Here is a 26,501-nt window from a genome sequence, read left to right as displayed (position 1 = left end):
CCAATGCTATACCAGTCTATCATTCTGATTAGGGAAGCATGGAGGTTATTACCAGCACAGGAACCAACAGCATCAGAGAAGTAATTATGACATTAAACAATTTTCTCTTCATGTATAGTTTACTACGTGAAGGCTGAGTTGTACAGGGTCTCCTCTATGAAATTATAATACTATATCTTACAGCTTCCCCTGCAACAGGTAGTTATGACATAAACATCCCTCATCAAAGGGGTGTTAAGCTTTAACATAACACTTCCCCTGTGGGGAACTCCACACTCTAAATAGCAAGCATGATGCTACCAACACAGGATTAATCTTAAAAAGTAATGATGGCGCCTCTGCCTTCTTGGCTACTTACCATCAGAGGTAGCACTGATTATGAGAAATGCAGAAGACTTGAAGGTATACTGACTTGAAAAGATGTTATTACAGGTCTATTATGCCACCCAAAGATAAATACCAGTGATCATTGCCAATAATAAATACATAGAGATCAAGATCCTGAAAGTGTAATGTTATGGTCAATGCCTCTCCATCTCTATGATACTCAATATCCTCAAAACAAGCATTTGTGAACAATGCTGCAATGCATCTCCAGAACTATGTACAATAAAAACTGTTGCTCTTAAGAAGGCTAAGCACACACATGTAGGATTATCCTGCTACAACTTGCCTGGGTCTCCAGGTATAAAATTCAAACTATAAAACATAATTTGCCAATATTTTCTGAATCAGGACACCCCAGAAACATGTGACAGAGGAAAAAATATCTTTACTAAAAGTGCACTTTACCACCACCTGGTTGAATTTCCTTATTAAGCTTGCATGTTGGGAAATACAGTGGGCTAGTTTATGTGAACAGTATCAGTTCTGTCAAGGACTTCTTCTTTTCCTTACAGACAATAAAAAAACACTTGTTTTGCATGTGTAAGCAGTCCCTGCATGCCAATGCATCTGGACCCACCTCATGCCCATTCTGTACATGATACTATCTACATGGCTGGAACATTGAGGGAAGAACACCATAAATAGCAAACTTGATTCAGGATAAACACTGAAACCACTTCTGGTAAATATTATGGGTCACTAGGAAAGCAAATCCGGACCATATGAAAAATAAGCAAACAATACTAACACACATAATGATGATACTGTACATTAGAGAATGGGAAGTCTGCAAATCTTCTCTCTGACTGGAGAACATTCTCCAGCAGACTTTTAATGTATAGCTAAAGCTGAGTGAGAAAAAAGTTTGGAGATTCATGGCAACATATTAAGCTGCAGTGAAGTTTGGGGAAAAACGTAGGCATCCCTTTTTATGCTCGCTAAACTGCATAAAATTTAAAAAATATATATGCGTGTGTGTGGCGTGCGAGAGAGAGCGAGACAGAGACAGTAAAATGTAACGTCTTCCCTCTGCAACAAGCCGTCCATCACTATACATTTCCTTAACAATAAGTATGAAACTTTAATGTCTAGATTAATGACTGAATTTAGTCCTCAGTAATCTACCAGCAAATCCATCATTCTATGAGGGAGGGAGCAGAAATGGTTGGGGAGAGGCGAATTCAAACCAATGGATGAAAGGTTAATGTTGGCAGCCCAAGATGGTGAACTATGTACAAGCTGGTTTACAAACTCCACTGAATATGTCGAAGAAACAGACAAACGTTAGGTTTTGTAAAACAAAATTGGAAACAGTTGCATACCTTGTTGCTGGTTGTGACAAACTAGTGGCAGAAGGACTGTATACTAAAGGACATCTGGAGCATTTCTCCCCGGGCCTTCGCTGAAAACAGGCTCTGTGGAACCTAGTCGGACATTCCCGGTCAACAAATGTAAAAAAAAAAAAAAACAAAAAAAAAAAATAATAATAATGTGGGTGGACTGTTGCACTGGGGATTGTGCAAACATTATAATACTGAAATAGCTGAGAGAAACTGGAAACATGAGCCACAAAACATCAAAGAGAATGATGAAGACTACATCACATGGGATCACCCATTACCAACAGTTCAAAAGATAGATGTGAGAAAACCAAATATAGTTGTTCATGAAAAGAAGAAAAAGGTAGCATTGATCATTGAAATCGCTACACCCAGTGACTACAGTATCTTGCATACAGAGACACACAAAGTTATAAAATATAATGTTTTGCAGGCAGAAACGACAGCAATGTGGAGGAAGGATACCCAGACAGTTCCAACAGTAGTAGGAGCCATGGGTCTTATAAAAAAGAACCTACAATCATATTTAGATATGTTACCGATACATGTAACTCCATACGAATTGCAAGAGTCGTCATTACTGGGCACATTGCAGGTGCTGCGAAGAGCACTTCTGGTTGACATCAAAGACTGAAACAATAACTAATTTCACGAATAAGTTATGTAGGTTTCATCTGTGTTGTTTCCTCCCATTTGCTCTTCAACATATGGGTTTCATATCAGAGCATCGGATCCGACTCGGCCACATATTAAAGCTGTAGGCTCCACCATCTGAGCTTCTCCCCTACCCATGATGCTCCTCTCGTCCAAATCCCTCAGATCAAGTTTGCTGCAGCATTGTAAATCACAAAATAATAATAATAATAATATCAATAAACAGAAAGAAATTACTTAAAAATCAGCCAAGTTAGGATACCTCAGAAGCTCAAAGGAGAACAGAAGTATCTGTCCAAAAAGTTTATGTTAGGTCCTTCAAAAGGGAGGGGGATGGAGGGAGGGAAGGCTGAAGAGCAAATGAGAAGCAACAGCATAAATGGAATGTTACAGTAAGCACATAACTTTTTTTTCTGATTTTGCTGCCTTCATTTGCTCTTCAACCTATGGGACATAGGTCCCCATCTACTGAAAGTACTTGGAAGACCCTCAAGGAAGGATATTCTGGAGCACAGCAGAATCAAAAGACACCCTGGTCCTGGAAATAATGTCCAATTTGTAATGGGAAATAAAGGTATGATGGTTAGACCAGGTAACAGCTGCACAAATTTCATCTATGGGTAGTCTAGACTAGAAAGCTGAAGAAGTAGAAACAGATCTAGTAGAATGGGCCTTAATATTACTAGGTAAGGAAATGCCCTTAGAGGAATAATCACGTTTGATACAACTGGTTATCCAATGGGTGAGAGTAGCCTTGGAAGGTGGTTTACCTAATCTGGACTTAGAAAAGGAAACAAAGAGTTTGTCAGATTTCCTGAATGTTTTGGTTCTATCCCAAAAAGAAGCACAGTTGTCTATACACATCCAAACTATGAAGAAGTACTCTCCCTTGTTTTGAAAACTTGGAAAGAAAACTGGAAGACTGATGACTTGGTTTAAATTAGCCTCAGAAGCAACCTTTGGTAAAAAGGAAGGATTATTATGTAAAGTAACTCTGTTCTTGTGAAAAAGATATGGAGGCTTGCAAGACAAAGCCTGCAACTCAGATAGCCACTTGGAGGAAGTAATAGCCACCAAGAAAATAGTTTTCCCAAGTCAGAAACTTTAAGTCTACATTCAATGAAGGTTCAAAGGGTGGTGAAACTAAGGCCTGAAGAACCAAGGTGAGGTCCCAAGAAGGGCAGGATCCTTAACAGGAGGATGTAGGAGAAAAGTACCCTTCAGGAAGGCCATGCACAGTTTAGATGAGGCTAGGGAGAAAGAACTCTCCCCTACATGAAAATCGGAAAAGGCGGCAAGTTGCATTTTCACTGCAGAAAACCTCGTACCATTACTAAAGAGGTAAGCCAGGAAGTCCAAAATTGCCAAGCCTGGTGCAGAGAAGGGATCTAAATTGTTCTGATAAGCCCAGACAGAGAACCTCTTCCACTTACTGTCGTATAGCTTCCTAGTGGACGGTTTGTGTGGCACAATCAAACTTTTTCTGAGTGGGGAAGAAAGCCCGAGAGTTCTATCCATCTTTGGAACTGGAAAAACCAAGGGGTTAGTTTCAGGTTCAGAAGATTTGGATAGGAGTGCCCAGAGGGGTGGGGCAAGAGATCTGGAGAGGCATCCATAGTCCGAGGTGGACAAACAAAGTGAGACCAAAGAAAGGGGAACCACACATGACTAGGCCAAAAAAGGGCAATGAGGATGACATGGCACGTCAACCTCTGTGCTTTCTGTAGAAATTTGGGAATGAGAGTAAAGGTTGGGAAGGCATATAGTAGACTTGTGGGCCAAGCATGCACTAGAGCATCTCTTAGTGACTGTCTCTGTGGAGGGATCAGGGAAAAAAGCTGCTTGGTGTTGGAGGGAGACGTGAACAGGTTGCAGCAAGACTGACCCCCATCTCTGGAAGATCATATTTGCCACTGCAGGATTGAGAGACCACTAGTGAGGCATCAGGATGGTCCTGCTGAGCCTGTCCCCTAGAATGTTTGACTTTCCTGGAATGTGCATCGCTATGAGAAAGCGGTTTGAAGAAATTGTCCAGTCCCACAACCTCATGGTCTCTCAACACAAAGGATAATATCTGGTTCCTCCTTGCTTGCTGATGTACCAGACCACTGACTTGTTTTCTGTCTGAACAGCAACAGCTCTGGCAGGAAGAGAGGAGTGGAGGGATTGCAACTCGAGAAGCACCGCTTTCATCTCCAAAACGTTTATATGCAAATTGGTCTCTAGGGGGGACAATGTGCCTTGGACAGTCTGTCACAGATAATGCCCCCCCACCCAAGTTGGGAAGCGTCCATGGTCACAGTGGCCGAGGGGGGAGGAAGGACAAATGGCTGGCCCTGGAGAAGATCGTCTGACTGGATCCACCAGATGAGAGACTGTTTACATGCTTGTGAGATCCTGATTTGGTAGTTCAAAGGGTAGGGAAGGAAAGACCATTGTATGGTTAAGTTCCAATGAAGCACTCTCATGTGAAGGGAGGCTAAGGGTACCAGAGTGATTGTCACAACCATGGACCCCAAGGTCCAAAGGGTGAGATTGGCTTGGGGGAAGGAGTGTCCATAATCCATCTGACATGAGTTCTCAACTGGAAATCCTGTCAAGAGTAAGAACGGCTAGAGACCAAGTGGTGTCCAAATGAGCTCCGATAACGTCTATGACTTGAACTGGAAGAAGATGGGATTTGTTTAGATTGATAGAGATGCCCAAGGTCGGGGCTAGCCGAAGTAGGTATTATCTGGCTTGAAGGAGTCAATGCCTGGTGGGTGCAGTTAGGAGCCAATCATCTAGATAAGGAAACACATGGAATCTTTGCAGTCTCAGGTGAGCTGCTACCACTACCATGCATTTGATGAACACCATGGGGGCTGTGGTGAGATCAAAGGGCAGTGCTAGGAACTGGTTGCGATTGGCTCTAAGCCTGAAGCAGAGATATCTTCTGGAGTGCCTGTTCATCTTGATGTGATAGTACATATCCTGAAGGTCTATACAGCACATCCAGTTGTCCTTTTGCAGGAAGTGCAAAATGGACTGTAACTTGACCATTTGGAACTTTGAATTGGCAATCAACTTGTTTAGGGAGGTAAGATCCAGAATGGGTCTGACGTCCCCCCTCTAGAGTAAAAGCTTGATCTGAGCTGGTCGGGGGGACACTTTGGATGACTCTTTTTGATAGCAGCTTTGTGATCTCTAATGCTGCAGCCTCCTGTTGATTGGGTGGAACATCAGGGAGGATTTTCCTTGGTGAAGGTTTTTGGAAAAAGGCTATAGAATAGGCTCTGAATATAATCTTTAACACCAAACAATCTTTTGTGATGGCTTTACCAGGCTGTTGGGTGTAGAAACAAACATTCCCCAACTGCCTCCAGAGAAGAGCAGTCGGGCCACTCCCTCAGGACTGCTGATTAGGTCTATCTGAGAAAGAATCAAAAGACCCTTGATTCATCAGACTCCCTCCTGCCACTAGGGCATTATCTGTTATAAAGGTTTCCCCCTCTGCCTCTGGAAGAAAGGTCCCTTTGTGAATCTTGGAAAGGACCCTGCGATTTATGGAACCACAACTTCTAACCTCCACGCTGGTTCCTGGAAAAGGTCTGTTGTGGCATAGAGAAGCATATCACCTCGGCTTCGGAAATGCTACTGGGGGACCTAACAGAAGAAGCTATCAAAGCAGGCCTGGAACAGGGCCGCGGCTAAAGCAAGAGAGGGGACTTCGGACTCAAAGTAACTGACTCCGGAGAGAAACTATGGGTCTGACGAGGAGGGAAAGATTGTATGACTATCGGAGCCGAAGCAGTCGGCTCCAATGTTCTCAGAATTTTAGTGGGAAGTTCCCCCTAGTGGTGAGGTCTGCTGGGGGATCTCTTCCTTTCTTTGTGTTTCTTGATGGGGGGTTGAGTCACTGAACTAGAAGTGGTGGCTGAAGAGGAGGAACCAGGGAGAAGTCCCCTGAAAATAAGTTTGTTACTGCGGTCAATGAGTGCCTGCTGATTGAAACCGGCACAAATGGAACAGTCAGAATCAAGATGAGCCACCCCCAAACAAACTGCACACTCAGCATGCACATCTGAAAGTGGGATTTTGTGCCCACAAGTGCTGCACTTTTTAAACCCAGTGGGCTTAGAATTGGCCATACTCTAGGAAAAACAACAGCAACAAAGCACAACAAATATCAAGCAGTTAACCAACTACACAGTACTAGAATGAAAGAAATCACTTTTTTTTTTTTTTTTTTTTTTTAAGTAAATAACACTAGAAAAAAATATAATAATATAGTTAAATAGCTGAAAGGAAACAGGTAGGCAGGAAGGGGAGGAGAGGAAAGAGACAACAAAAAAAAACCTCTTGCCCTGACACGGACTAACAAAATTACTTGAATAAATTGGCAGAAAATTCACTCACTCAATAACAAAAGCCCTGAGGAGCTCAGAGTGTCAAGAACCTGATGCTTAGCAAAATGAGGCAAATGAGATTGGAGGGATTTGGAGAAGGGAATTATCATGGGTAGGGGAGCTGCTCAGATGTTGAGAGTCTACAGCTTTGGTATGCGGAAGAGTCAGATCTGATGCTCAGATCCAAAACCCACAGGCTGAAGAGCAGATAAAGGCAACATCAGATCTTTAATTATACTTTGGCTTAGGAAAGGGGTCCATTCCTGTCATGGTATTATAAAAGTACAGTTTTGTACCTACCATAAATGTAGATGTTCGAGTGTTCACCCTGCTGCAGTCATCACACTTAGGTTATCCTGCCGTCGGGTGGTCCCGCAGTCGGCCTGAGTTCCAAAGTCTTGGTCCGGCGTCGGTTGCTGTTGCTTCTTCCCTGACATCAGTGCGTCAGGGGTATATAAGAGGCATCCAACGCCATTTTCTTCAGTTTTTCTTGCCCCAGATGTCAGGTGCCCACAATACGTAGGCAAAATATATATATTGCTATATAAAAAAGTACATATAAAAATAAAACAATACCTTCAGGCACAAGCAAATACACCACAGAGGTTGTATAGGTAGAGTGGTTACCCTGCTGCAGTCATCACACTTGGGTTTAATCCAAAAGCTAAGGATGGGTGGTGGAGTTAAACAGGGTTAGAAGAAGCTAGTAGGCCCTGCAAAACTGCAGTGGCAAAACCAGCTCTAGTCTTAGAATAGAGAGGTAAGTGATAGTGTTTGGTGAAGGTGTGCACTGAACTCCAAGTTGCAGCTTCCAGAATATCCTTGGCTGGCACCCCCTGAGAAGGGCTGCTGATGTAGCTGTAGCCCTGGTGGAGTGGGACCTAATGTTAGCAGGTACCGGTTTTCCATGATACGTGTAGCAGAAACGTATGCAATGCCCTATCCATTTAGAAATGGTCTGTTTTGAGATAGCTTTTCCTTGTGGTCCTGCAGCATAGGCTACAAAGAGCTGGTCAGATTTTCTGAAAGCCTTAGTTTTATCCAAGTAGTAACGTAATTGCCTGTGAATGTCCAAAGAGTGCAGGAGTCTCTCTCCTTTGTTCTGGGGATTTGGGAAAAAGATGGGCAAATGAATGGTTTGGTTTAGGGCCACACTGGATACCACCTTTGGCATAAAGGAAGGGTTGGTTCGTAGAGAGACTCTGTCTTGATGAAAAATGAGGAAAGGCTCCACTGCCATTAGTGCCTGTAGCTCTGAGACTCTTCTAGCTGAAGTTATTGCAAGTAGCAGGGCAGTTTTTCATGAAAGAAATTTTAAATCAGCTGAAATTGCTGAGGCGTGGATCTTAATAGATGAAAAGGAAAGTCCTTTGTGCAACATCTCAGTTAAATATTGTAGAATCTGAGGAATGTTTGGATCAAGGGGATTTTGGCCTTTAGCCTGGTTCCAGGTGCAAAATCTTTTCCATTTGTCTGAATAGGTGGGCCATGTTCCTTAGAATTGGATACCAGTGCTGGCGTGGCCAGTCTGGTGCAATGAGTATCATTTGTGGCGTCTCTAATCTGACTTTCAGCAGTACCTTTGCTAGAAGAGGCAGTGGAGGAAAGGCATACACTATTAATGTTTTCCAACTGACTGAGAGGGCGTCCACTTTCCAAGCTTGTGGATGGAATGTCCTTGTGCAAAATTTTTGAAGTTGGTAGTTTTGGGGGTTGGCAAACAGATCTATGTCTGGGCGTCCTCATTTTTGAGTTATCATTGCAAATACTTGTGGATCTAGTTTCCACTCATGGGGATCCATGATGTTTCTGCTTAGGTCGTCTGCCAATGTGTTTTTCTTTCCTGGCAGGAATTGTGCTTGTAATTGAACCTGGTAAGACAGTGCTGTGTTCCACAAGGTCATTGCTTGCCTGCATAGAGGGTAGGAATGTGTGCCCCCTTGCTTGTTTATGTACCACATTTCTGTGGTATTGTCCGTCTTTATTATTAGTTGTCCTGGGTGTAAGAGGTCCTTGAAAGCTGTTAGGGCATTCTGTACTGCTAGCATTTCTTTTTGATTGATATGTAGATGCCTTTGATCTGTAGTCTATTTGCCCTGAATGCACTGTCCTGCCATATGTGCTCCCCAGGCATAGTCCGATACATCTGTTGTCATAGTTTGCCTGGCTGTGGGTAAGGTGAAAGGCTGACTCTTGTTGAGGTGACATGCCTGTGCCCACCATAGAAACTCCTGTTGAAGGCAGGGAATGAGTGTTATCATTGTTTCCAAGCTGTGGCTTTGCTGAGTCCATACGCTTTTCAGGTACCATTGTAATTTCCTCATATGCAGTTTTGCAAATGGTATTAGCAGTATGCAAGATGCCATGAATCCCAAGGCCTGCAGAATTTTTCTTGCAGGGAGTTGGGTCTTTGTTGCCATTATTTTGAAGTATTGAGTCAGCTGTTGTTGCTCGTCTGGCATGAGATAAGCCATTTGGGCCGTTGTATTCAAGCTGGCACCCTGGAATATTATGTTTTGTGAGGGAACTCGTTTTGATTTATTTTCGTTTACTGTGTACCCTAGGCAACTTAGAAGGTGTTTGACAAATGCCAGATGCTTTAAAAGAATGTCCTTGCTTTCTGCTTGAATAAGGCAGTCGGCCAGGTATGGTTATATTTGAATTCCTGTTTGTCTGCAGTATGCAATTACTGGTGCCAGGCATTTTGTGAAGACCCTGGACGCAGTAGAGAAGCCAAAGGGCAGTGCAGAGAATTGATAATGGGTTGAACCTGCAATGAAGCGGAGGTATCCCCTGCAATTTTGTCTGATAGGGACATGCAGGTATTCCTCCTTGAGGTCCAACGTTAATAGCCAAGCATTCTTGCCCAGCATGGGAAGAAGCTGCTGTAGTGTTAGCATCTTGAATTTTGGTACTTGTAGATAGGTGTTCAGAATTGAAAGATCCAGAATGGGTCTCCATGCTTTGTCTTTTCTTGGGACTAGAAAGAGTCTTGAGTAAAATCCTTGTCCTTGCTCCTGTGTAGGTACCTGTTGAATGGCTCTCATGTCCATGAGAGCTGTAATTTGTTTTTGTGCCTCTGCCCTTTGATTTGGTGGCAGGTTTGGCATTCCTTTTATCCCTGGCAAGGTATGAAAGTGGAATCGGTATCCTTGTGAGACAATGTTTAGGACCCATTTGTCTTTTGTGATGATGTGCCAGTTGTCTGCAAAAAGTGCTAATTTTCCTCCCAAGGGAGCTGCCAAGAGAGATTTGCTTGGTAGTTTGAGGACTGAGTCATCGTGTTTGTCTTCTGCTAGCTTGGGGCCTGTCTTCTCCTCCTTTTTGGGTAGCAGTACCCCATTAGCGAGGTTTGTAAGGGCCTTGTGACTGACCTCTGCCCCTTGGGCGTCTGTATTTGCCCCTCTGTGATCTGTCAGAAGCTGGAAAGGACCAGTTTTTTGTTGGCCAATTTCTGCTGAAACGAGGGGGTTGTACCTGTAAAAAATCCTTGACCGTTTGCATAGACTTTGCCTTATCCACCATTTTCTTTAAAACCTCTTCTGCTTTGACACCAAATAATACATCCTGCTGTAAAGGTGCATCCAATAATTTTGCTTTAACATGATCAGGTAGGGTTTGTTCTTTTAACCAAGCATGTCTACGTATGACAGACTCAGTAACAGCTGCTCTACAGGAAGCTTCCAATGAATCAAATCCACATTATAAAGTATGTTTGCCTACCTGTTCAGCTGCATGCAACAGATCCTGCATTTCCTTGGATTCAGACTGTTCAGAATGTGTGCTCATTTTTTGTTTTAATTGAGACATTAGGAATTGCTGATATTTCAGCATGTGAAACTGACAATTTAATGCTCTCATAGCCAGAGTAGCTGAGGTGTATATCTTCTTTCCCCATCTGTCTAGGGCTCTGGAATCCCTTTCAGAGGGCACAGTATTTTTAGCCATAGAAGCTTTAGCCCTTTGGGACCCTGGGAAATTGTTTCTGGGTCAGCCACAGGGCTTTTATAAAGGAATTTGTGAGAGTCAGGTACTCTGTAGTACCTGTCTGGTTTGGCTGGAGCAGGAGGTAGAGAGTCTGGATTTAGACTAGATTCTAAGTAAACATCATCCACAATGTCTAAAACTGGAGGGATAGCAAGTGGTCTGTGCTGGGGTAGTAAAAGGAACTCTCGGAGCCTTTTCTTAGAATCAGAGTAGTCCTGGTCTTCCCAGTGGAAATGTTCCCTCATGGTATGTAAAGTTTCCCCAAAGGAATAGTCTTCAGGGGGAGATGCTGAGGGAATAGAGACTTCAGCATCATAAGGGGGAAAAGTGTAATCCTGTTCCTCAGAAGACTCTAAGGAAATTGAAACCTGCTCAGAGGAAGCATAATCCTCCTCTTGTCTTGGTCTTTTATCTGGAGGGGGATGGGAACCCCTGATTAGGGTAATCAAATCTTCAGCCATCTTAAGCATCTGTTTCTTATGCATGGGGCCTTGAACTGTAGACTGATGTACTCTTTTTTGGTTTTAATGGAGTTTTAAGCTTAGCATAAGATTTAATGGTGAGTGTAGTCAGTCTGAAGACACCTTCTGCAACTGAAGGTGTTTCTACTGCACCGGGATCTCCTTCTGCTCCGGTGTCGGAAGGGCCTAATGAAGATGGCTGCGACGGCCTAGTACACTCCGCTTGAGAATCCGCAGCTGTCTGGGGTTCCAATTCTGCGGTCGTCAGGGGGCTGCGTAGGCACCCACTGAAAACCGGAGAACCGGTGACAGGCCCACCAGAGGCCTCGGAGTCTGGCTTGTTCCTAGACTGCCTGTCCTTATCCTTGCGTTTTTTTTTTTATGCATGCTGGTCGTCGGCTGCTACGACGGCATGATATAATTAAATTTCCTACCAAAGTAATGTCGTGCGAAGTCAAAACGGCGTTTGATAGTTCGTTTATTAAACCTAGCACAAAACCGACAACCTGTGACATCGTGATCTGGGCCTAGGCAAGGAATACAATAAGAATGGAAGTCCTTATGAGGTATTTGCTTCCCACAAGAAATGCAATTGTTAACTTTTCCTGACATCGGACTGAGGCAAGAAAAGGTTCCCCAATGGGGTACTTAGCTTTATTGAAGACTTCGGACTGAAATTCGATTCGAAAATCTCAGGTGTCGGCCGACCGGCACTTGCGAACTGCTTCTGCTTCGGGCACCGAGCAGCAAGAAAGACTGGGGAAAATGGCGTTGGATGCCTCTTGTATACCCCTGACGCACTGACGTCAGGGAAGAACCGACGCCAGACCAAGACTTTGGAACTCAGGTCGACTGCGGGACTGCTTGACGGCAGGATAACCCAAGTGTGATGACTACAGCAGGGTAACAAGATGAACATCCCAAAAGATTTGGAGAAATTAAAGAGAGAGCAGCACTATGTGACCATATCAGGGACACTAAAGATGCATGGGTGAGGTCAGTTGCAATGTCTTGCATTCTATGACTTTTTTCATTCATTTGCTCACATTTGAGGCATCTGATATGTATTCACGCAAAACAGCTGCAACTGTAGGGCGTATGTGCATGTCTGTCTTAGCTTGTGTGTAGACATTAAATACTTACATAACTTTGGAAGTAAAATACTTCCTCCAACAACAATTACTTATGCTACTGCAAGCTTCCCACATTAGGCAGAGGAACTATTTTACATCAAAAATATAAAAAAGTATACAGCAATAATATCATAAAAAACAACTTAACAGCTAGCCCATCCTCTTAAGTGTAATAATGCCATCCAGGGTGTGTGTGTGTTATTGGGGAAATAACACACATCCTGATGGACACTACTGCTTGCGTATCAAACCACCCAGATGTTTTCTGAAGCCCAGGGCCACGGAAACAGTGCACCCTGTTTCTTCTGGAAGGTCTTGCAGAATTAGATCACAGTCAAATGGGACTCTAGGCAGAGTAATGGATCGAGGACGCCACACACAGCATCCCTCCCACTGAAGCCGTTCCAGTGTCCCATTATTTGGCTATTTCTCCCCAGTTACCACAAACACTGTTCAAACCTGCCAGTGTACATACTATTTTCTTCTTTATTTCTACAGTGATTACAGATATTTGGATTTAAAACTCTTATTTTATATAGCACAAACACTGATAGACATTTATTAAACAAAACAATACTGTCTCAGCACGAAAACAGACTTACCATTAGTAGTGAACTTCTCTGCCCTTGAAACTCATATGCATTAAAATGGCACCGAAACCCACATTCAAAGAAAATGCATCTGGCCAGAGGCAGATCAAATTTACCTCTGGGCTGTTTTCAAACCATACGCCACTTAGCACATTTTTAGGACAATGCATACATGCTTGTGTTCTTTGATTCATCGTCCTGATTGTATTAAATTATATACAGTGGATATAAAAAGTTTACACACCCCTGTTAAAATGCCATTTTTTGTGATATAAAAAATGAGACCACAAAAACTAATTTCAAAATCTTTCCCAACTTTAATGTGACCTATAACCTGTACAATTCAATTGAAAAACAAACAAATCTGTTAGGGGAAAAAATATAAAAAATATAAAAAGTACAATACACTGGTTGCATAAGTGTGCACACTCTTAAACTAGTACTTTGTTGTGTGTGCACACCCTTAAACTAATACTTTGTTGAAGCACCTGTTGATTTAATTACAGCATTCAGTCTTCTTGGGTACACACCTGCCATCAATTAAAGATAGCAGTGCAGATAGCAAGGATGGAAGAATTCTTGAAGTAGTAGTTATGGATGTCACTGTCCTGTTCAAATGATGATGGATTCTAAACAATTTACACTCTACTCCAAGCAGTTATGTGGTGCCTGAATTCTGTAACAGGGTTCTAGAATTCCTCAAGCCATGTAGGCTAAGGAGGAATCATGGAGTGTTACTCACAATTCCAGAGCTACTGTCAGCATGCTACTTACTACAAAATAAAATAGCAATAACCCACGCCTGGGTGTGGGTAATGTTGGATTTACCCACGGTTGGTGTGGTTTGGTCACGAGGGCGAAGCTCGAGTGGCCAAACAAAGACAACCGTGGGTAAATCCAGCAATACCCACACTCAGAAGTGGGTTATTGCTATTATACAATGACATTATTTAAGAAAAAAAATAATTACTTTTGTTAAATAATGGCATTGTATAATGCCTCCTTGCTGCCCTTCCGCAGCTGTCTAGTATTCTGCGGCAGTTCTGATGTACTGCGCATGCATATGCTTGTGCAGTACATCAGAGCTGTGGGCGGAAGCAACGGAGAAAGCAAGATCTCCATTGCTTTTTACGAAGTGTCTCGCTATGTTAAATGAGTTTAACATAGCGAGACAGCTTTAAAAAAAGCAACAGAGAATCTCCGTTGCTTGCGAGACAGTTTTGAAGAAAGCAACGGAGAAAGCAAGGTCTCCGTTGCTTTTTACAAAGTGTCTCGCTATGTTAGTGGAGTTTAACATAGCGAGACAGCTTTAAAAAAAGCAACGGAGATCTTGCGTTCTCCATTGCTGTAAAAAAAAGAGTTATACTAATGAAAAAAGTCTGGGCGACCGGACCTTTTTCTATTAATATAACTCTGATTTACAACGTGCACGCTGACCAATCAGAGTGCACGTTTTGGAATATTAATGGGGGGGTCGTTGTATAATTTGAAATTTCACACTGCTGCATAACACTAATATAACTTTCAATGTAAAAGCATTGCCATTCAAGTAAATGAGTTTTGTGCCATGGGTAGTGTCCCACCTGTGTGCCAGCAGTGGCACTGCAGGCATTAGTGGGGAAGCTCATATGCCTACAGTGACACAACTCCACAGCTCCTATATGACATCATACTGGAGGGCACAGCTGGGTTACAAGTTCAGGGTAGTATACCGGGATGGCAAAGCCCTCTAGAGTGTTTGCCTGACTCTCTTGCCATCCCACTCCAAAAAGGGCTAGGATTAATTTTCCCAAAAAGGGTTAGGATGAATTTTCCCAACAATATAATTGCATTTTTGATACAATGACCTATCCATGCAAACACAACATGCTTAGTAATTTGGTTATCCTTTCTGCCTTTGGCAAAGATAATAAAAATGTTATTTGGCTTTACTACAACAAGAACTGCACGAAAGACAATGCTTAAAAAAATAACCAGTGCTTTATCTAGATCAGTTTTCCTTGAGAAAATACAGCAGAAGGTGAAGATGACTAATACAACAGGGGGAAAAAATATCTGGTGGAACTAAAGACATTAGTGTAAAAAGAGTCCTTTGTTTCCCTTATGGAAGGCCAAGAAGTCTATCTGCATCAGAAAACCATACATACTGGCTGGTTCCATAACACAGAGAGATGGAGCACTGATTATGACCTCAGCGACTTAGAGTTCGATTAGTGAACTTGGCACTTGAGTAGCCTGACAGGGACGGAGAGGAGTAAAGGTGTGTGGCTCACTCACCTTTCTGATGGGGGCTTTGTATGCTTGGGAAGCACACAGTCAACTGCAATTTCCCTAATGGAGACTGGGAGAAACCAGTTCCCATGCTTCAGAGAAGAGGGTAAGGAGGCTAGATGGGAAAGCCCCTTTTGGAAATGAGGGCAACCAATTTAGTCAGCTCATTGCAAAGCCCCATATAGTTGCTCAGCTGAGCATGGACATGGAAGTTAGGGCTAAAGGACAAACTTCAAACTGAGGCTGATGGATGTCTAAATAATATCCCTTCCCAGTCCTGAAAGAAAACACTCCGTGTTTTGCCAGGGAATTTTAGCTGGATCCTATGTGCATCTTCTGTATGGCAACTGTTCTTTTCTTTCCATTTCATTTGGTATATATATCCCTAAAGAAAATTTATACAGGTTTCTTGTTAAGATGAAGGCTTCCAAGCATACGACTCTCAAAGTATGGTTTAATACTGATGGGCCGAAATAAGGTCACATATATATCTATAGCTAGTTGGATCTGGCTTAATGGCTCATATCTTATTGTGCACTCATGAGCCAGTGTGCTGAAACATTTTTAGGGTACATTTGTGTATTTACTCAGAATGTCTTGAAAAACAGGTGTGCACATATTTTTGTACATAATCTACTAATGTGCCATGGATGGCAAACTCACTACCCACCTTTCCTGTCTGACTAAACAAACAAAACCACAAATTAAAACTTAGCATCCTGAAATGGCAGTTATATACTTACCATAATGCTGAATCCTTTCATTTTGGTCTATCCGATTTGACTAATGGGTCTTGGAGCTGCTTCCTGGATTTGATCTGGCATTACCAGTACTCCAGACTCAAGCTCTCCTTTAAATTTTCTCCCCCCATAATCCACTGGTGCGATCAACTTCCTCAGATAGTTTTAGCTAGCTATTTTAAAACTATATAATCCAAAAAAAGTAAAGTTGGGTAGATGGGCTCCCTATTGAAATGTTGTCAACTGTAATGCCAAGTGCAGACAGACAAACATCGCTCTACTATTTCAAGCTTCTTTTTTGCAGGGTGGGAAGCCCATCTGTACCCACCAAAGTGCGGCAGCAAGACCCACACACCCTCTGAACTTATATATACCAACTCAGGGATTGCCATGCCTCAGAGAAAGTACAGTTTTGTACCTACCATAAATGTAGATGTTCGAAGATCCACATTGCTGCAGTCCTAACACTTGGGTAGTCCGCTGTCCCTCGGTCGGCCCGAATATCAGAGTATAAGGCTGACGTCGGTCAAGGCGCATTTGACTGACATCAGAACGTCAGGGTACAAATGCGCATGACCGACGTCATAGCCTCAGTCTTTTCTTGCCCCAGATGTCAGAAGACCCTAAAAAGAAAGGTCAAAACCCATAGACAACAACTAAACAACCAACCAGCCTAACACCAAAAATATGTACAATATATACAATATATACAATATACCTCAGATGGATAACCCAACCCACACAACCACCTCAAACTACAGAGGGGAAGGAGGGAGGGTAAATTGGACTGCAGCAATGTGGATCTTCGAACATCTACATTTATGGTAGGTACAAAACTGTACTATGTTCTTCATCTCACATTGCTGCAGTCCTAACACTTGGGTAGAATCCCAAAGCAGAGGTAAGGGAGGATGGCTAAACTATAATGAAGCAGGAGCTGCCAAAATGCCCTGCAACACAGCAGTGGCAAAACCAGCCCTGGATTTAGAGTACAGTGGAAGGTGGTAATGCCTAGAGAAGGTATGCACTGAACTCCAAGTGGCTGCCTCCAAAATATCCTTAGTAGCCACCCCTCAAAAAGCTGTTGAAGTGGCAGTAGCCCTAGTGGAATGAGGCCTAATCCCAGCTGGAATCTCTTTGCCATGATGGGAATAACAGAAAGCAATGCAAAATCCAATCCACTTAGAAATAGTTTGTTTTGACACGGGCTTGCCCTGAGAGCACAAAGCAAAAGAAACTAATAACTGCTGAGATTGTCTGAACCCTTTAGTTCTGTCCAAATAATATCGCAACTGCCTGTGTACATCTAAAGTGTGCAAAATCTTTTCCCCTTTAGTTTGGGGATTTGCATAAAAAGTAGGCAAATGAATAGTTTGGTTTAAAGCCACACTAGAAACCACTTTAGGCATAAAGGAAGGATTAGTACGTAAAGATACCCTATCCTTATGGAAAATTAAGAAAGGCTCAACTGCCATAAGGGCCTGCAATTCAGAAACCCTTCTTGCAGAGGTAATGGCCAACAAAAAGCAGTCTTCCATGACAAATATTTCAACTCAGCAGTAGCTGCAGGCTCAAAAGGTTGTAGAGTGAGTTTCTCCAACACAAAATTGAGATCCCAAGCAGGAGTAGGAGCCCTTCGTGGGGGTCTTATATTCTTTGCCCCTCTAAGAAATTGCTTGAACAAAGGATGAGAAAACAATGGTGGGTCACAGTCGTAGTGAGCTGAAATTGCTGCAGCATGAATCTTAATAGAAGAGAAGGACAAACCTTTGTCCAATAACTCAGTAAGATATTGAAGAGCCACACTTAAATCAGGCTCAGAAACATCCAAATCCTTAGCTGCACTCCAAAATAAAAATCTCTTCCATTTATCTGCGTACACTTTCCTTGTACTAGGCCTTCTAGCTTCCAAAATCACATTCAAAACTTGTTGTGGAAGTTGAGACCCTCTATGGTTTAAAACAGAATATGCCATGCTGTTAGGTGAAGAGAGTGAAGTTTGACATTGAGCAAATGACTGTCCTCCTGGGACAACAGATGTGGAATCAAAGGCAAAGGCCATGGAGGCTTCCGTACTAGACTTCTCAGTAATGGGTACCAGTGCTGTCGAGGCCAATCTGGAGCTATCAAAATCATCCTTGGCTTGTCCTGCCTGGCCTTCAGAAGTACCTTTGGGAGGAGAGGCAGAGGTGGAAAGGCATACACATGAAGATTTTTCCAACTGAAAGAAAGAGCATCCACATTCCAAGCTGTGGGATGAAACCGCTTTGTGCAAAACTTTGGCAGCTGGTGGTTTAGTGCAGAAGCGAACAGCTCTATGTCTGGAGTTCCCCAGGACACTGTCAATTTCTGAAATACATGAAGATCCAGTTTCCACTCGTGGGGATCCATGATTTGTCTGCTTAACACATCTGCTAAGGAGTTCTGTGCTCCCGGCAGAAACCTTGCCTGAAGACTTAGTTGTAAACTGAGAGCAGTCTCCCACAAAATCATTGCTTGCCTGCATAGAGGATAAGAATGTGTTCCCCCTTGCTTGTTGATGTACCACATGACAGTTGTGTTGTCTGTTAGAATCAACACCTGCCCTGGAAGAAGTAAATCCTTGAAAGCTATTAATGCAAACTGGACTGCTAACATCTCCTTCAAGTTGATATGTAGATGCTGTAGTCTGACAGGCCACTTGTCTTGTATCCACTTTCCGTTTAGATGAGCTCCCCAAGCTTTGTCTGAGGCATCTGTCGTTAAAATTTGACTCGCCTCTGGCCGGGTCACAGAGAGTCCCTTGTTTAGGTGACATTCCTGAGCCCACCACAAAAATTCCTTTTGAATGCAAGGTATTATTTGAATGACACTGTCCAGATCCTGGCAGTGCTGTGTCCATACATTTTTGAGATACCATTGCAACTTCCTCATATGCAGTTTGGCATTGGGAAGCACCAGAATACAAGATGCCATGAACCCTAAGGCTTGAAGGACTGTCCTTGCAGTCAGCCCGGACTGAAGAGATAGATGATGGAAGTAAAGGGAAAGATTCTTTTGTTTGTCCGGGGTTAGAAAGGCCATCTGGGATGCTGTATTCAGTCTTACACCCAGAAAGCACATGTCTTGAGAGGGTACTAGACTGGACTTTATTTCGTTCACAGAATACCCCAGGCATCTTAGCACTGCTATCACATATTCCAAATGACGAAGAAGCTCGTCCCTTCCTTGAGCCAGAATCAGGCAATCGTCCAAATAAGGATAGATTTGTATTCCTTTTAGCCTGAAGAAAGCTATCACTGGAGCCAGAACTTTCGTAAATACTCTGGGCGCAGTAGATAAGCCAAAGGGCAATGCAGAGAACTGATAGTGAGAAGTCCCAGTCCGAAAACGCAGATACTTCCTGCAACTTAGCCTGATAGGAACATGAAGGTAAGCCTCCTTGAGATCCAAAGTTACCATCCAGTGATCCCTGCCCAGTAGAGCTAAAAGCTGTTGTAACGTCAACATTTTGAACTTGGGAATGTCCAGATAAGTGTTGAGGATAGATAAATCCAAAATTGGTCTCCACGTGTTACCCTTTTTTGGCACAAGGAACAGGCGAGAATAAAATCCTAGGCCCCTTTCTGGCATAGGAACCGGCTGTATGGCCCCTATTTGGAGTAACAGAGAAATTTGCTTGTGAGCCTCTATTCTTTGTTGAGGAGGAATGTCTGGCATGCCTTTGAAAGGAGGCAAGGTATGGAAATAAAACCTGTAACCGTGATGTATGATATCCAGTACCCATCTGTCTTGGGTAATCAAACTACAATTTTCTTTGAAAAGTGCCAACCTTCCTCCCAAAGGTGCTGCCAGGCGAGAAGGTTCTGGCAGCTGAAAAGGTAGGTCATTGGGTCTGTTTACGAAAGGACTGACCCCTGCCCTCACCCGAAGACTGTGCAGGAGAACTCCCTGTTCTAGGCCTGAAAGAGCCCTGACCTCTGCCCCTGCCACGTCTAGATCTACCCCATAGACTGGGAATCATAAGAAGGATACGTCCACCCTTTAGTAGGCCAATTTCTACTAAACTTTGGAGGCTGAACCTGCAAAAAATCTTTAACAGTCTGCATAGACTTAGCCTTGTCTTCCATTTTCTTTAAAACTGCATCAACAGGAGAACCAAACAAGACATCAGATTGCAAAGGGGCATCCAAAATCCTAGTTTTAACATGGTCAGATAAATTTTGATCCCTCAGCCAGGCATGCCTGCGAAGAACTGACCCAGTGGCAGCCACCTAGACGAGGCCTGTACAGCATCAAAACCACATTGCAAAGAATGCTTACCCACCTGTTCAGAAACATGCACTAAATCTTGTAACTCTTTACAATCAATACCTTCCGCCAGAGCATCAACCTTAGATTTCAACTGTGAAAGGAGATAATTTTGATATTTCAACATGTGAAACTGACAATTCAAAGCTCTCATGGCTAGAGTGGAAGAAGTATAAACTTTCTTTCCCCATCTATCCAAGGCCCTGGCCTCTTTATCTGCAGGAACCGGATTCTTGACAACAGAAGCCTTAACACCCTTAGGCCCCTGGCTAACAGTTTCTGGGTCTGCCCTAGGACTCTTAAAAGATACTTATGAGCTTCAGGCACCCTGTAATACCTATCTGGTTTAACAGGAGCAGGAGGCAAAGAATCAGGATTAAGAGAAGCCTCTGCAAACACATCTTCCACCACATTCAGAACAGGAGGTATAGCTAAAGGCCTATGCTGGGGTAAAACAAAATTCCCTAAGCCTTTTCCTGGAATCAGAGAAATCCTGACCTTCCCATTTAAAATGCTCTCTCATGGAGTGAAGGGTCTCTGAAAAGAAAAATCCTCAGGAGGAGAAGCAGAAGGAGTAGAATCATCCACATCAGAATCAGAATAATGAGAATACTCCTGCAAGTCTTCAGTCAAGACTCAGACACATCCGAAGCCTGCTCATAATCCCCAACACAGGTTCCATCCTAGGCCTCTTATCAGGAGGGGGCATAGAGCCTCTAATTAAAGTAATTAAATCTTCTGCCATTTTAAGCATGTGCTTCTTGGGCACAGAACCTGAAGAACTAGGAGTGACACCCACAGAAGCAAAACTAGACCTGCCTCTAGGAGAAGCCTTGGAAGCAGAAAGAGAGGGCCTAGACACCTTAGGAAGGGAGGGGAGCACAGTTATCTGAGAAGCCCCTACAGCCTGACCTGCCTCCTGGGAGGCCACATCCTGTAAAAACAAAGTTTCTCCCTGGGACTCCAGAGAGGCCTCCGTCAGAACCACCGGTTCCACTGACGCCTCTAAAGAACCGGCGTCCGGTTCGGACGACTCCTCTAACCTAGGTTTAACTGCCTTGTCCTTGCGCTTCTTTGAGGAAGCCGGCGTCGGAGCATCTGACGGCATATTGTAATTGCACCGCTTCCCAAAGACCAACCTGGCACAATCCAACCTTCGCTTTATAGTGCGTTTATTGAACCTAGCACAAAAGCGACACCCAACAACGTCGTGCTCAGGTCCCAAACAAGGTATACACAAATTATGGTAATCCCTATGCGGTATCTGTTTCCCACAAGAAATACAGTTATTCACTTTTTCTGACATCCGGTAAACCACTGAGGCAAGAAAAAACCAAAATATTCCCCAACGGGGTACTTAACCAACTCTGACTTCGGTCTGAAACTCCGAATTCGAAAGATTTCAGAACGCCAAACGGCACTTGCAACACTGCTTCTGCATTGGACCATGCGGCAAAAAAGACTGAGGATATGACGTTGGTCATGCGCATTTGTACCCTGACGTTCTGATGTCAGTCAAATGCGCCTTGACCGACGTCAGCCTTATACTCTGATATTCGGGCCGACCGAGGGACAGCGGACTACCCAAGTGTTAGGACTGCAGCAATGTGAGATGAAGAACATCAGGGAATATTCCGAGAAATGGCCATCTTGGACTTGGTATATACAGGTCTGTTTTTTTTGGGCCAATCAGTTTCTGTATTTTGGGACTTGCTCATGGGGGTCCTGATTTTTCAAATGCAGATGTTCAATTAGATCAATGTTGCAGCACTTGGCCTTGGGACTTCCTGCCATGCAGAAATCTGTGGCCAGCCTGAATACCAGAGTCTTTCACCATCCCTCAAACTGGCAGGTATTGTTTGCCATCTGATGTCAGGATGTCTGCTGTATAAAGGTACATTGGCCGGTACCATCTTCAAGTCTTTTTTGTAAGAGGTATTTAGTCCAATGTTCCTCAGGTGGAGTATAGTATGACTTGTCCCACTGACCGTAATGAGAACAGATAGTCCTAATCTAAGGAAGTACAGGGATGATAAGAAGGAAGGATACCCCACCCCATCTCCAGGACAGAAGAGGGGTAGAAGGAAGGGAAAGGGTACTGCAACATTGATCTACTCATTCATATACAATTATCGTGCTTTATCTGCACAGCTGTGCTATGCACATAGTAGCCAATGTTGCACTACTTAGTCTTGGGAAGATTCCTAAAGCTTCTTTACAAGGGACGCTGGATACAATTTTGGTCTGAGGACAGCAGTCTCTGCAGGATGGCTAATGTGAACCAGAATCTAGCTCTTGACATAGCACCAAAATCGCAGTGTTTGGTGAAGGTGTGTACAAAGAACCAAGTGGCTGCTTCTAGGATGGCCTGTGTAAGGGTCTCTTTCAAAAAAAGCTGTGGTGACGTTTGCTCTTGTTGAGTGGGCTCTGAGTCTTCCAGGATCTGTTTACCCTGCCGAGAATAACAAAAAGAAATACACTTAGCAAACCATTTTGAAATGGTCTTATCCTTTCTAAAGACTTGAACCTTGCCTGTGATATAAACAGGACCTGCTGGGGAGGCATGCATGTACCTCAGAGACTACCCCTTCTATGGAACAGGCTCACCATCCATGTAAGGCAGAGGTCCCCAAACCCAATTCAAGTATAACTTAGACAACTGAATAGGGAACAGGAAATTCATCCCTGCTTTGGTACCTATGTTTCTAATGGACTCAGGCAACATGTAAATGGTACATCTCCCAGGCTCCTACTTGTAAGTATTTCATATCTCAAGCCTTTGTTTACACTAATCAAGGGTACCAGAAATTGTCAGAGACTTGGGTTGACAGCTAGGCTTAAAAATATCATACCATATCATACATCATTAAGCTAGTACACACCTATGACCCAATGAACTGTTTTTCTCCATTTACTTTCTACAAAGGCAACCAACAGCTGGTCAGATCTGTTAGGAAACTTTGTCATGCGTTAGAAGAATCTTAGTTACCTGTGTACATCTACAGAATTAAATATTTTCTCTGTGATTAGGGAAGAAAACATGTAGATGAACAGCTTGTTTTAAGTTGACCTCTGACCCCATATTCAGTATGAAGGCATATAAGCATTCCCATGTAATGCCTGCAGTACCACTCCTGGCACACAGGTGGAACACTCCCCATGCCGCAGTGCACATTTACTTGAATGGCAATGCTATTACTTTGAAAGTTATGTTAGAGTTATATATATCAGTGTAAAATTTCAAATTCTTTTAGTTGTGGCATACTGACAGTAGCTCTGGAATCTTGATAATGTTCCAAGAATCTACACTGTTTATGTACCACATCAATGTGGTGGTGTCTGTTAATATCTTTACTTGTCCCAGAACCAGCCTGTATTGGAATACTCAAAGCCAAAATGACTGCTATCACCTCTTTTACATTGACATGTTGTGCTGCCAAGATGCCTCTCCCAAGTCTATTGGACCCTGAATGGTCCCAGGTGTTCTCCTCAAGCTAGGCTTGAGCAGTCTGTAGTTAAAGTTTGAGAAGCCTCTGGGAGTTGAGAAAAGGCTCCTGGGTTAGATTTGATACTCTCCTTCCATCAAAGAATTTCTTTTTTCAGGAGGGGATTGTTGTTTCAAGGGCATGTTGGTGTTGTGACTAGCAGTTATTTTAGGAACTGATGTACTTTTCTCATGTGCAGTTTTGCTCACGGAACCATAAGGATGCAAGAAGCCATGTATCCCTAGACCCTTAAAATTTCACTTGCATTAATAGTCTGGTTGCTGTATATGTTCAAATGGTACTAAGACAGGAACAAAACTTTGTCCTGTGGCAAGAAGGCTTTCTTTTGGATTAAATATAGGTCCACACCCAGGAAGGTTGTTCTGGTGCTGGGAGTTGTGACTTTTGGAAACTGAGGGTGTGTTCCACCTCTTAAAGCAATCTATGGTGTTTTGCATGGCTGCCAGAAGTTCTGTTGGTGATGTCGCCTGGATCAGGCAATCATACAAGTATGGGTAAATATGAACCCCTCCAATTGTCCAGAAGGCAGCGACTGGTACCAAGCATTTCGTAAATGCTCTGGATGCATGTTTTGGGCACAGCAGACAACTCAAATAAGATACAAAACTGGGAATGTAATCCTCTTGCCTTGAACAGCAGTAATCTCCTGTGTTCCTCTACAACAGGAACAAAAAGACAGGCATTCTTTAAATCCAGTATCACCATCCATGTCCCTGGGAAAATAAGACGCAAGAGTTTTTAGAGAGTTACCCCTGTGTTCCTCTACAACAGGAACAAAAAGACAGGCATTCTTTAAATCCAGTATCACCATCCATGTCCCTGGGAAAATAAGACGCAAGAGTTTTTAGAGAGTTAATATTTTTTAGTTTGGTACTACCAGGATTTAGTTGAGTCTTGAGAGATCTGGAATGGGTCTCCATATTCCTTCTTTCCTGAGGACTAAGAACAGGCGCATGTAAAATCCTGTGCCTGTTTCTTCTTGTAGGACTGAGAGGATTAAGTCTTGATCTAACAGATCCTGGGTCTATATTATAATATCAACATCTGAAAATGTTGAATCTCACTTGTTTGACACGAAAATGTAGAACTGCAAGGTTCCCGAACAGCCAAATAACCAATTTCTTTCCAACGGAATGGCCGTTCTAACTAATAAGTTCTACAAATGCAGTAGCAGAACACCAGCACAATAAGAGACACCAAGTTGTTTTTTAGCGCTTTCATTCACATTTAATGACCAGTGAACTTCTTCAGAAACAACTTTACCATCCATCTCACATATTAAATACAAAACAAATTTACATAATTAATCAATTAATTAAAATTTAAAGACGTATAACAACTATAATAACTTAAAAGATACTATATCAAATGATTTAAATATTTAAAGTGTATAATAACACAATTATGAAAACATTTCTAAAAAACATTTCATGTTTATAGTCTCATTTAGGCCAGGAAATCTATCCGCACCCAAATAGATTAGCCAAAATGATTCTTTGCATTCTAAAAGTAATTTGTAATTCCCACCAAAAATGTGATTGTCTACACTATCCAATACTGCAAAAGTGAACTTTTTAAATTCACTACAACACACAGAATGCTTAGCTAGTGCGTTGTTAGTCTTTCTTTTTGATAGCCAAAAGATGTTCACTAATTCTGATCTTTAAAGTCCTTGTGGTCATTCCCACATAGTAACTTGGACATGTTTGACACTGTGCTATATAAACAATCATAGAACTGTGACAAGTGTAGTATTGTTTTGACCAGTGAGTGGTACGCAGATGTTGAAAATATACAGACGATGAATTTAGAATGTGTCTACATTGTTTACAACAATGACATGAAAAAGTACCTTTGGTTTTGATAACATCTAAGTGCTTGTTCTTACCAATATTTTCATTTCTTTCTAATAAGGTCTTTAAATTAACTACCTTTTTAAAGGTGAAATTGGGTTTTGGACCTATAATTTTGGTAAGATCTTGGTTGCCCAATATTATCTTCCAGTTGTTCTCTATAATTTCTTTAATTACCCACATTTCATTACATATAGGCAATATAAAGGCCCCAATAAACTTTTTATTTTGAATGTTGTTGGAATTAACTTTGGGTAAACCAAGAGTTAAAATAGGTCCTGCTTTGTTATCCCGAAGTGTCAAAACCTCTTGTTCTATTTTTTTGAGCCATGATGTTTCATAACCCCTATTTAGAAAGAAACTTCTTAAATTACTCATTTCCTTAAGAAAAACTTCTTCGTCAGAGGTTAACCTACTCAGACGTATATACTGTCCTTTAACAACTCCTTTTTTCATATGAAAAGGGTGTATACTGTTCTTGTGCAAGTATTGGTTAGCAAATGTTGATTTTCTATATATAGCACTGCTAAAATTGTTTGATACACTATTGTAATTAATTTGCAAATCTAGAAAATTAATTTTAGTTCCAAATTCACCAATAGAAAATTTTAAACAGTCAGTAGTGCCGTTTAAGTATTGAACAAATCTCTGAAATTCATTAAGAGATCCATCCCAAATAAAAAAACAAATCATCTATATAACGAGTGTAAAAAATTATTTTATTACTGTATGTACACTTTTCCAAATAGATATTTTCCCAGTGGGCCATGAACAAATTTGCATAAGCTGGAGCTACGCGTGCTCCCATGGCCACACCGGAAATCTGTTTGTATAAATGGTCATTGAATTTAAAAAAATTATTGTCTAGAACAGACTCCATAAGAGTACAAATAGTATTAAC

The 26,501-nt window shown here is 42.4% G+C and overlaps 1 protein-coding gene across 1 annotated transcript in view; it reads right to left on the bottom strand.

Annotated features, from left to right (window-relative positions):
* ERCC6L2 (ERCC excision repair 6 like 2) overlaps window positions 1-26,501 on the bottom strand; it is a 1,190,567-nt gene that overhangs the window by 478,809 nt on the left and 685,257 nt on the right. The window lies entirely within an intron of this gene.

This window comes from Protopterus annectens, chromosome 17.part0 (assembly GCF_019279795.1).
Source record: "Protopterus annectens isolate FY-2018-M chromosome 17.part0, PAN1.0, whole genome shotgun sequence".
Lineage (NCBI taxonomy): Eukaryota > Metazoa > Chordata > Ceratodontiformes > Protopteridae > Protopterus > Protopterus annectens.
The sequence above is the reverse complement of the archived record's forward strand: the minus strand, read 5'-3'. Positions and strand labels throughout refer to the sequence as shown.